At 40.1% G+C, this 11,691-nt stretch overlaps 1 protein-coding gene across 3 annotated transcripts in view; it reads right to left on the minus strand.

Moving 5' to 3' along the window:
* tpst1 (tyrosylprotein sulfotransferase 1) overlaps positions 1-9,981 on the minus strand; it is a 48,462-nt gene extending 38,481 nt beyond the window's left edge. For 2 of the 3 annotated variants that reach the window (XM_053422170.1, XM_053422168.1), the window contains exons 1-2: positions 9,770-9,981; positions 2,254-2,390 (exon numbers count right to left, since the gene is read on the minus strand). The gene's annotated coding sequence lies outside the window, so the exon portion shown is untranslated. The remainder of the gene's footprint in view (positions 1-2,253; positions 2,391-9,769) is intronic. The other variant, XM_053422169.1, reaches the window with a different exon arrangement.
* Positions 9,982-11,691: the final 1,710 nt, after the last annotated feature.

Consider the following 11,691-nt stretch of genomic DNA (forward strand, 5'->3'; position numbering starts at 1 on the left):
CTATCGGAACAGTAGTTTGTAGTGTATATGCCTACACGGGAGGTATTCTAAGCTTGTGCAGGCGCCATCTCTGCAGCTGCTAACAAACTAACAAAACACACTAACAAAATGCAGAGACTATAAACAGTGAATGGCATAACTAATCAGTAATGTGTACAGACCCTGACAAAAGTCTTGTCACTTACCATTTTGTAGAAACAACAGCTTATAACCTGACTTTTAATTAATCCATTGGTTTTAGAAATGGCTCATATGAAAGCTAAAACCCTCCCAAATTATGTTTAATATACTAAAATAAATTTACTTTACTCAAGAAAGATTGATCATTTAATGAACACAGAAAGGTCAGATTTTGGCAAGACAAAAGTTTTGTCACCTACAGAGAGTAATGTGAAAATTGAACAAATAATTTACTTCAAATACAAAAATATGTTGCATAACATCACTGAATTAAGTAGTGGTGATGTGAGATTCATATTTAATATCTTGTATGAATTCCATGAGCTTGAAGGACTGCATCCATGCGGTTCGACAATGATTCATACAATTTATTGATGAAGTCATCAGGAATAGCAAAGAAAGCAGTCTTACATGCCTCCCAGAGTTCATCAAGATTCTTTGGTTTCATCTTCCATGCTTCCTCTTTCATTCTACCCCAGACATGCTCAATGATTTTCATGTCTGGTGACTGGGCTGGCCAGTCCTGGAGCACCTTGATCTTCTTCGCCTTGAGGAACTTTGATGTAGAGATGGAAGTATACGATGGAGCACCATCCTGCTGCAAAATTTGACCCCTTTTATGGTTGGGAATGTAAGAGGTAGCTAATAATTCTTGATATTTTAGGCTATTGATATTGCCTTCCACCCTGCAAATCTCTCGCACACCCCATACTGGATGTAACCCCAGACCATGATTTTTCCGCCACCAAACTTAACTGTTTTCTGGGTAAATCTCGGATCCATGCGGGCTCCAGTAGGTCTCCTGCAATATTTGCAGCGGCTGTGATGTAATTCAAATGGAGATTCATCTGAGAAATCCACCTTCTGCCACTTTTCCAGCGACCATCCTTTTAGCAGTCTGTGGGCCTTGGCAAATGCCACACGTTTTTTTAATTGCCTTTTGTTTAGTGCTGGTTTCTGGGCACTGATTCGACCATGGAGGCCATTTCGAGACAGAATTCTATAAACTGTCCTGGTTGACACGGGGACTTGAGGTGACCAGGCCTGGTGGAGGCCTCTGCTGCAGTGGAAAAGGGGCTGGCCTTGGATTTTCGAGCCAACAAACTTCCTCCCGAGCAGTTGTCTTGCGGGGTCTGCCGGACCTGGGCTTGTCAAAAAAATCTCCAGTTTCTTCAAATCTTTTTCTTATTCTTTGTGCTTGACAATGAGACACATTGAAGGTATCAGCCACCTCAGCAGTGGATCTGGTCTTCAGCCTCTTGATAATCAACGCTTTGGTCTCAGGGTGAATCTTAGGCATGTTGTCAGAGTTCAAGTTGCAGTTGATGTGAAGGTCTGGTGTGCTGGGTTCTTTTTATACACACCCACTAATTGATTGATAAATTATTGATCACAGGTGAGGCTGTAATCTAGGATTGGGTGCATCATTCGACAAGGCGACAAGACTTTTGTCTTTGCAAAAACTGACTCAGTGGGCTTTACCAAGCTGTGAACGTTAGAATGCTTTTCAGCAGTTTCGTTTCGCAGAAGATTGTTTTTTACCTTGCTGGAGTTTCTGTGTCCTCCTCCAGTCTCCTGCTGACTTGCTCTCACTTTAAAACTAACACTCATCACAAGTTATCAGTCCAGAGTTTATGAGGCTGCATTTAAATGTGTCGTCAACATTTTGTGAGCGCTTAGTACAACATGAGACGTGACGCGCACAGTCAGGACACAGTGTTAAGTGAACGGAGGATTCAGATTCATGATCCAATACCATCAATTAATAATTAAATAGATCATCGCTTGTGCAGGCGCCATCTCATTACATTTTTGTAAACAGAGTATAAAGTTCAATAAAATAGAGTGTTGTTTTGGATGTGTGTGTGTGGTTTATTACATTTATGGTTTATTTATTGGGACTGAATAATCTGAAGAATTGCAAGTTTTTTTGCTCTTTGAAAGTGTGTAATTGCAGGATTAAGCTCTAATATTTAAAAAATGTCAGTGGTATGAAAAGGTTTTCAAATGATGACAATAATTTCTGGGGCAGTAAATATCATCCAAAAAGAGTTGTTATCATAACAGGCCTACCTTAATATTACCATAGGAGGTTGACCCAAGGAAGCTGAACAGATGAGGTTCATTCAGGGCAAAAGAGCTCGAACACCCAACTACAAGGGTTGGCCTTCAGAGGTGCCCGGCCCTAGTGGTCCTCGGGGGGATGTGCCCTAAAGGGAGGGGAAGGAGAAACATTCTGTAAGAGGAAGTTCGTTAACTGTTTTGTTGTGGTTGTTATTTTTTAAATGTTCTATTTATTACCAAAACATTTATCATTAAACAGTTAAGTTCGGAAAAATTATGAATAATTCTGTTGCAGTTCAATACAAGGTGTGCTCCAAAGATTTTTTGTAAGGGGCTACAGAGCTCCTCTTAAAAAAAGTTAGTCTGGAGCCCTGTAATATAAAATAAAATATAACAGCAGCATCAGATATATATCCAATCAGAAGGCAGCCAGTGTAAATAAGACATCACTAAAGTAAACATCACAGCACAGCAGTGTTACACCTGTGATTATTTGACAAAGCTTTTGTGCAATAAACTACAGTTGATGATACGACCACTGGTTAATGATTAAAAGTAAACATTGCTGATTGTTATGGGTGCAGAGCTGCAGTGCTAAACACTTCTCTGCGCTCCCTCTGGATCAGTCACAAAACCCCATAGAGATACTGTCTGTCCACCGTCCGATTAAATTATTGAAATTAAACAATAACAGAGCGAGAACTCCACACAATAATCTAATACAAATTAAAACAACCTCTGAAACAACACAGGGAACTAAAACTTTTAAATGTGGTCTTTTAAACATTAGATCACTGTCATCAAAAGCTATTTTAGTTAATGAACTAGTCTCCGATTACAACATAGATTTATTATCCCTCATTGAGACGTGGCTGCATCCTGATGAATATGTCAGTCTAAATGAATCTACTCCCCCCAGTCATATAAATTCACAGGTTCCCAGAGAATTTGGAAGAGGAGGTGGAGTTGCTGCTATTTTTAACTCCAGTCTATCAATTAATCCTAAACCTAAACTCAGCTACAAATCATTTGAATGTCTGGTTCTTAGTCTTCCACGCCAATCCAGGAAACACCAGTTTCTATCAAACTTAGTCCTAAAGACCGATAAAATTATTATTGTTGGTGACTTTAATATACATGTTGACATTAAGAAAGATTGCCGTAGCGTAGCATTTAGTTCAATACTAGACTCAATTGGTTTCAGTCAGTGTGTACACCAACCTACTCATTGTTGTAACCACGTCTCAGTGAGGGATAATAAATCTATGTTGTAATCGGAGACTAGTTCATTAACTAAAATAGCTTTTGATGACAGTGATCTAATGTTTACTCTCAATTGGCACTAATACCCTCCCAACAACAGAGATCTCAGAAATGGCTGAGAATCCTACCCATTACTTAGACAGCTTCTCTCTGATCACCTGTGATCAGCTTACCAAAATAATCTCAGGTTCTAAACCAACAACCTGTATCTTAGATCCCATTCCTACAAAATTACTTAAAGAAATTGTGCCCCTAATTGATAGTTCGTTACTTAATACAATCAATCTGTCATTATCATCAGGTTATGTACCACAGTCTTTTAAAATAGCAGTAATCAAACCCCTTCTCAAAAAACCCACTCTAGACCCAGAGGTTTTAGCCAATTACAGACCAATATCTAATCTCCCCTTCATGTCTAAAATCTTAGAAAAAGTGGTAGCCAATCAGCTGTGTGAGTTTCTCCAGAAAAATAATATATATGAAAACTTTCAGTCGGGGTTTAGAGCCAATCACAGTACAGAGACAGCCTTGGCAAAAGTCACTAATGACCTTTTAATAGCCTCAGATCAGGGACTTGTTTCTGTCCTCGTTCTGTTAGATCTCAGTGCAGCATTCGACACAATTGACCATCAAATTCTATTACAAAGGCTCAAACAGTTAATTAACATTAATGGAACCGCCCTTAACTGGTTTAAATCGTACTTTTCTGATCGCTCCCAATTCGTTCAAATTAATGAGTCATCTGTGCGCACCAAAGTAAACCATGGTGTTCCCCAGGGCTCTGTGCTCGGCCCAATTTTATTCTCATTATATATGCTTCCACTAGGAAACATTATCAGGACACACTCTGTAAATTTCCACTGCTATGCGGATGACACCCAGTTATACTTGAACAAAAACAAAAAAACCTGAACAAAGTAATCAATTAACCAAACTTCGAGCATGTCTCAAGGATATAAAAACCTGGATGACCCGCAATTTTCTCTTATTAAACTCAGACAAAACAGAGGTTATAATTAGGGATGGGCATAATTAATCGACGATCGATTAATTGATCATTAAGAATTTCGTCGATGAAATAATTTTTTCATCGAGAAACTCGCTAATTACACATTTGACCACGGGGGGCAGTGTTTGAAATAAACGCCACAGTCCTACTCAGCTACCTGCGACTGGCTGCGAGTTACCGTGTAGTTCCATTTCCAAAGTAAACATGAAGAGGTCACGGCGAAGTGTTGCATGGGACCATTTTGAGTTAAAAAATGACTTGGTTCACTGCCAATACTGCGAAGCTATCCCAGAGACTGGGGGAGACAAGGAGCCTGCGTTGTCTGACACGGACGAGGGGAGCGCAAACACCGGAGCCGCGGCCAGGCTAGCCAAGTTAGCACGGAGCCACCTGTGTATCAGGGCGACGTCAGTCCCCTCAGAGCGGGTTTTTTCGGCGGCTGGACTGAGGGTCACCAGGCTGCGTTAGCGTCTGACCCCAGAGCATGTTAACATGCTCATCTTTCTCAACAAAAATCCGTAGGCTGGTGCTGAAGTTGTATGTGAGTTACTGGTTATTTTTATGAAGCTTTCTCGACTCTGTACCTTGTTTGATAGTTTTGAGTTACATTTGGCAAAACCTGTCAGACCTAAGTATTATATATTTGTAGTTGTTGTTTAACATTATGTTTTTTTATATTATTATTATTTTATTTTGGAGAAAAAAAAACGAGGGTCAGTTGTGTTTAGTAGCACCGGCTTCTAGCTGTCGGCTCCGCTGCTTAAGATTACGGCAGCGCATATTTTGTTCATCTTGTAATAAAGATCTCAATGAGGAAACACGCTTTTTTTTTCACTGCATTTTAATGTAGCTTATAAATAGTGAATTTTTTAATTTGAAAATATTAATGATTAATCGAAAATTCGTCATTAACTCTCCCGATGATCGACGAAGACAATTTAATCGAACGCCCATCCCTAGTTATAATACTTGGCCCCAAACACCTTAGAGATACATTATCTAATGATATAGCTGCGCTAGACGACATTGCCCTTGCTTCCAATGAAACAGTCAGGAACTTGGGAGTGATCTTCGATCCTGATTTATCCTTTAATAGTCACTTAAAACAAATTTCTAGAACCGCCTTTTTCCACTTGCGTAATATCTCAAAAATCAGACATGTCCTTTCGCAAAAACATGCAGAAAAACTAGTCCACGCCTTTGTTACATCGAGACTGGACTATTGTAATTCATTATTATCAGGCTCCAGCAGTAAGTCGTTAAAGACTCTACAGCTTGTCCAAAATGCCGCAGCACGTGTCCTGATGAGAACAAAGAAAAGAGAGCACATTTCTCCAGTATTAGCATCGCTACACTGGCTTCCAGTTAAATCTAGAATAGAATTTAAAATTCTCCTCCTCACCTTCAAGGCCCTTAATAATATAGCGCCTTTTTACCTTAAAGAGCTGTTAGTACCTTATAAACCCACTAGAGCACTCCGCTCCCAGAATTTAGGCCCATTTGTCGTCCCTAAAGTCTCTAAAAGTAGAGTAGGAGACAGAGCTTTCAGCCATCAAGCTCCTTTGCTGTGGAATAAACTACCACTTTCAGTTCGGGAGGCAGACACTATCTGTTCGTTTAAGAGTAGGCTCAAAACCTTCCTTTTTGATAAAGCTTATAGTTAGAGCCAATTAGTGCGGCAGAACGTTACTTGTTCTATTTTATGACACATGACACACGGAGCTTCTTTTTCCAGCTTCTCCTTCCTCTTCTCCATCCCTATCCCCCTTCCCCGGAATCCCTTTACTTTATCAACCGCAGATCCAGGGCCTCTGTGGCCGCACCATGGATTGCGGTTTGTTGATCGCGCACCGGGGGTCGTGGTGGTGGACCCAGTGTGGCGGATTCTGTGTCGTGTGCACTGATCGTGGTGGTGGTGGCGGACCCTGTGTCGCGTTGGCATCGGGTACGGACATTGGATGAATATGCATATTATCCCAAGGCACAATAGGCATCAGCTTGCACATCTACACAACAAGACACAAAACATGTTTTGTGACACTGCAGTGTCTGGAACACATCGACAGTTTGCAATAGCATGAAACTGTCCCTATTCAATTGTCAGTCATAATGATTAAAAATTGCTTAAAAAAATATCTGGTTTTCTGATTAAAAAAAACCTGAAGGTACAAGCATTTGTATATGTGTGTGTGTGTAAGTGTATCTTCTTCATAGTAATAGCACTGGAGTTTCATAGGAACTTTAAGATGTCAAGCCATTTACCCCAAAATAACAAAACAGGATTTCTCTTACACAGTCATCAAACTGAAACAAAACATAAACACCCATACAAAACAAGCCAAAGCATAAAAGACAATAATCACAAAGGACAAAAAAGAAAAAGCCAGACTGTACAGAGATAAACTACGGAGTTAAAGCCTATCCTAATCAATCATTCAGTAAAGAAGAAAGCATATGGAGAGGACTAAACATTATATAATTTTTTTCTTTAGAATAATGTTATCTATGCCTGACTTTAAACTGAATCAACTGCAACCTGGCATTAATTGAGCCCAAATGGATCCTCTCCATATAGGATACAAAATTATTATTTATGTACAAGTCTGCAATGGTAGTCAGTCCTTTATCCTTCCAGTAAATAAAGGCCGGATCAGATTGAGATGGAATCAAATTACGATTAAAACAAATAAAAGAATGTAAAGGAAATTCAGGAGCTTTAAGCACGATTTTTTATCTTTTTTTACATTTTAAGTTAACTAGATGCATTGGATGGTCCTTAGTAGAAAACAAAATATTTGACAGACCACTTTGGTGTATCATGGAGCTCATTTGTCTTGGGAAGCTGGTCTTGCCAATAAATTAGGGGTCTGGCATTAATTGCCCAATAATGGTGGAATACTGGAAGGTATAAACCCCCCAGTTTTGTGGGCTTTTGTAGGTGGGTCTTGGCAATACGATGTGCATCATACCCCCAGACTAAAAGCATTATTATTGAGTCAGGTTTAAAAACAAAATGATAAAGAAGATTAATTGGAAAAGTTTTAAACAAATACATAAACCTAGGGAGCAACACCATTTTAATCATATTTACATGCCCCGTAGAGATAGAGGCGAAATCCTCCAAATATCAATTTCTTTCTTCAGCTTGTCTAACTGAATAGTCAAATTATTCTTAAGTAAGAGTGTAGGATTTACAGGAATAGATAGGCCCAAATAACTGAACTGATTCCTGGTTCCAGATTTTCTGAAAGAGGAATAAATACACTTTTTCTCCAAATAATGGAATACTCAGACCGGCTACCAAAACATTTAATTGGCTAGAGGATTGTAGGAAGGGATAAAGGGGTCCGATAATATTTTTTACAAATCGTCTGCATAAAGAGATAATATACAGTCAATATCCTCCACCTTAATATCAGAATGCTGCCTTATACTAATAACCAGAGGCTTGAGTGCTAAGTTAAACAGCAGTGGACTGGCACAGCATCACTGCCTTGTCCCACGCTTCAGGTCAAAAGGTTATGACCTGTTCCCATTAGTGAGAATGTCAGATGTAAAGGAAAACTAAAAAGTTAAAGCACACGTGGATGCAGCACCCCTTACCACTTCTCTACCGAATATTGCTTATCTTCTCCTACGGAGAAACAGCAAGTCACCAAAGAAACCTGGCCAGTGTGTGGGTGGTCACCAAACTTTTGGCTCAGAGTTCAGCTGTTCCAATATACTGCCCATGAAAAGCCAGTTCTCCTTGTTTCCATCATGAAAATTGTATTCAGATTTCTTAGTGCCTAAACACGTGCCAAAAAAATATGATGTCCAAGATGTTAACTTTGTACGAATCTTTACTATTCTGGTAGGTTTGACAAATGTCGGCCCCTGCATCAATGAGTCCAGGAACATGATAAATATGGGCTTGCTCTACAGTTGAAACCGTGGCTGGCAAGTTACAGCTGTTTGACTCACTGCAATAATTGTGATGCAGCACTGGCTGTTCTTTTGAGACATGAAAATGAGAGCATAAGTAAGCCTAAGCCCAACTGATCCAACACTGCAGCTGTGGAAGATGACCCACTGAGAAATACTCAGAATTCAAGGAGACTTGAGTATTTTTTTTCCCAGACCACCTGCACCGAGCAGATGTCCTGCTGGCTACCTAGACAATTGTACTCTATCACTGGACACTGGACACTGGAAGCAGTTCTTCCAGCCTTTGAAGACTGCAACTAAGTTTTTATTTAGAAAAATAAGAATTTCCCTTATGCAAGTATTTCCTATTTTTACTTGCAAGTATAACATACAATGGGGGTAATGAGATGAGAAACTTAACCTGTAACATTGCAGTGGTAAACAGTAGAACTGTCTGAAATGAAGGAGAAGTAATAAAGCACTAACTTAAGATATTTCTGTGGGCCACAACACCCAAAGGGGCAAGATTTGTTGGGCCTCTGACAGGATGACTCATTTCCCTCTGCTTTACCCACAGTGTAGAGCACGCTTGCATGTAACCCTAGCACATCCAAGTGCCTCTTAATGTTAAAAGCAACGTCAAACCAAACTATATTCAAAATAACGCAATTAAATGACTTCTCGTTCAGAAGCAGCGGAAGCAGATTTTATGCTAGGCCACTGGAAACTTCCGTAAATGTTATAGTCTTCTTTTCAAATCAGCAAGCATCTGGATCACCAGATATACACATCTGCTTGAGGGGCCTCGTATAAACTAGGATTTCATTTTCAGTGTTTTGTAACGCAGGCAGACCTGACTGTTGAGGTGGGGAAAGGACGGCAAGAATAGCACTGAGGACGCATTCTTAAGTTGGAATTCCCTGAACACGTACTCTGCGGCAACAAAAACTTTTGTGCAGTGGGGGAGTTGATTCTAAAGCTTGGTAAAATGTCTTCGCTGATCTCCAAGGTGACTGACCAGGGTCCGTTCGTCGATTACCGGAGCAGATGTATGATTTCAGCGCGACGTTTCCCCGGGGGCGGCACGTACCGGAGCTATCTGTCAGCATACATTATTATGGAGAAGGTTTCAGCTGACAGGGCTTCATTTGTGTTTTTATTTCAGCAGGACTCACTTTCCAGCCTTCGTGGCTAACATGACAAACACTAGGAATTACGTAACCAGCATTTTAAAACGAATTACGCTTATTCGGAACCCCTTGCCAAAACGTGCGGTAAATAGTCGCAGGTCATGAGCAAAAGGGAAGAAGAGGACATTGCAACAGCACTACAGCGACAAAAACCTACCTTATACGGCGCAGGAGACTCGAATCTGTCGGTCAGCAAACTTCCAGTGTACCAAGCGGGAACGTCCGGACAATCCTGCCGTTTCCCACAATCACATTCCGGTCATTTTCTATACACATAGACACCATCAATCGTGTGAAGGACAAGCTTGTTGCGCTGGTAGAGTGGTGGTGATAACGAACCAGACTGCTACAACTTACTGCTCTACAGGATGTGAGAGACGAGTTGTGATTGGTTCATAATTCAGAGAGGGTTGTGTTTCAGAGATGCTGATTGGTCCATACGGTGTTGGGTGGAACTACAGCAAATTTAAAAGCACAGTACAGGTTCAACCAGCACATATCCACTACAATTGAACTACAGGCCCAACAGACCCCTTAAATTCAACCAAATTGCAGCAAATTTCACACACTTGTTTTATCAAAACACATGCATTAGAAAACAGAAACAAATTCCCTAATAATGCTTAAGAAAGTGAAAAAAATCCTGGATCCATCTATGTAAAATTGTACGTGCTGTTTCTTAGCCTATGTGCCATCCTTACACCAAGTTTAGTAGTGTCGTTTTTTGTGTGATCCAGCTGACAAACAAACGGAAAGAAGGGAAAACGTAACCTCCTTGATGGTAATAATGAGGATGTTTGGGTTGGTTCATCCACCATGTCTGGTGGAAGAAAGGGGGCAACTCCCTCTCAGGCCATCAGAGCCAAATCGGTTGATGCTCTTATCCAGCTTGTAAGGAAGTTGTGTACACACGAAAATGCTCCTAATATGAATGGTAAGAAGCAGTCACTTACTGGGGAATATGAAAGCAAACTAAAAACTAAGCACCAGTGACAATGGAATTTGTAGTTGTAAAAAATAGTCACACATGTGTATGAGTAAATCTGAAGTCACTCTGAAAAAGGCTTCAGGAGTTGCAAACTTGTAGATTTCTTCTCTGCCACAGAAACAACACAACAGTTACACCTTCTCAACGTCATTACAGGTGCACAATTCTGATGTCCCGAATCACAAATTAAGAAACACATGCTCTCACATTTGTTCTCTCTGTTGTAGTAAATATGGCTTAAAACAGATTCAAACACTGTTTTGATATATTTACACAAATAGAGTGAGTCGAGTAGATTTCTGTTTGATATCAAATTGATGTGAAGCATCTGTTGTGTCACAAAGACGAGAGAGAAGCCCCTCAGGAAGCAAACACAGTTATCCTTGCTTGAAAGTCAGAGAAAGATTGAGGCATTGTGTGTAAAAGCCCATCAGGCTTCAGAGGGTAATGGAGAGGGCAGATAAGGCCTCTCGCCACATTAGAGATTGCTTTTCTGTTTCAGAAAGATTTCTTATGGCAATGAGAGCTTTGAAGGCAGAAAAAATGGCCTGTGGCCATTATTGTGCCTGCTCTGGTTCCAGTCACAGTGACAAGTCAACAGGGACCAGCACTCAGCAATTCCTGCAGGGTTCAAAAGTGCATATGAACTGATATGAGAAAGGGTTTGAAAAGTGTGAGGGTTTTGAAATACGATGCTGACACCTAAATTGTTTTAATAAAGTAGCTTTTCAGTAGATCTGGATCAATCGGTTGCTTTCCCCAAAATGCCACCATTCTAAATAACAGTTTTATCCTTATGAGCCAATTTTTTTTTTAAACATCACAGATCTATTGCAACCACAAAGGAACTTTGTTCAAGTTTGAGCCTTCGTCATATTGGTTGACTGATATATGCTTAAATATTTAATCATACATTGATCTATCCAACCAAATATATGGATAGTCAATGGACAGCTGACAACTTAATACCAATAAATAAAAAAATGCTTAGTTCCATGCAGTGTTAATTGCAAGAACATTGGGTGGTGTGATGTGTAGCTCACACTCATATTTCCCATGAGACTCCTTTATAGTAAAGCAGCAACAATAAA

This window comes from Pleuronectes platessa, chromosome 5 (genome assembly GCF_947347685.1).
Source record: "Pleuronectes platessa chromosome 5, fPlePla1.1, whole genome shotgun sequence".
Taxonomy (NCBI): Eukaryota; Metazoa; Chordata; class Actinopteri; order Pleuronectiformes; family Pleuronectidae; genus Pleuronectes; species Pleuronectes platessa.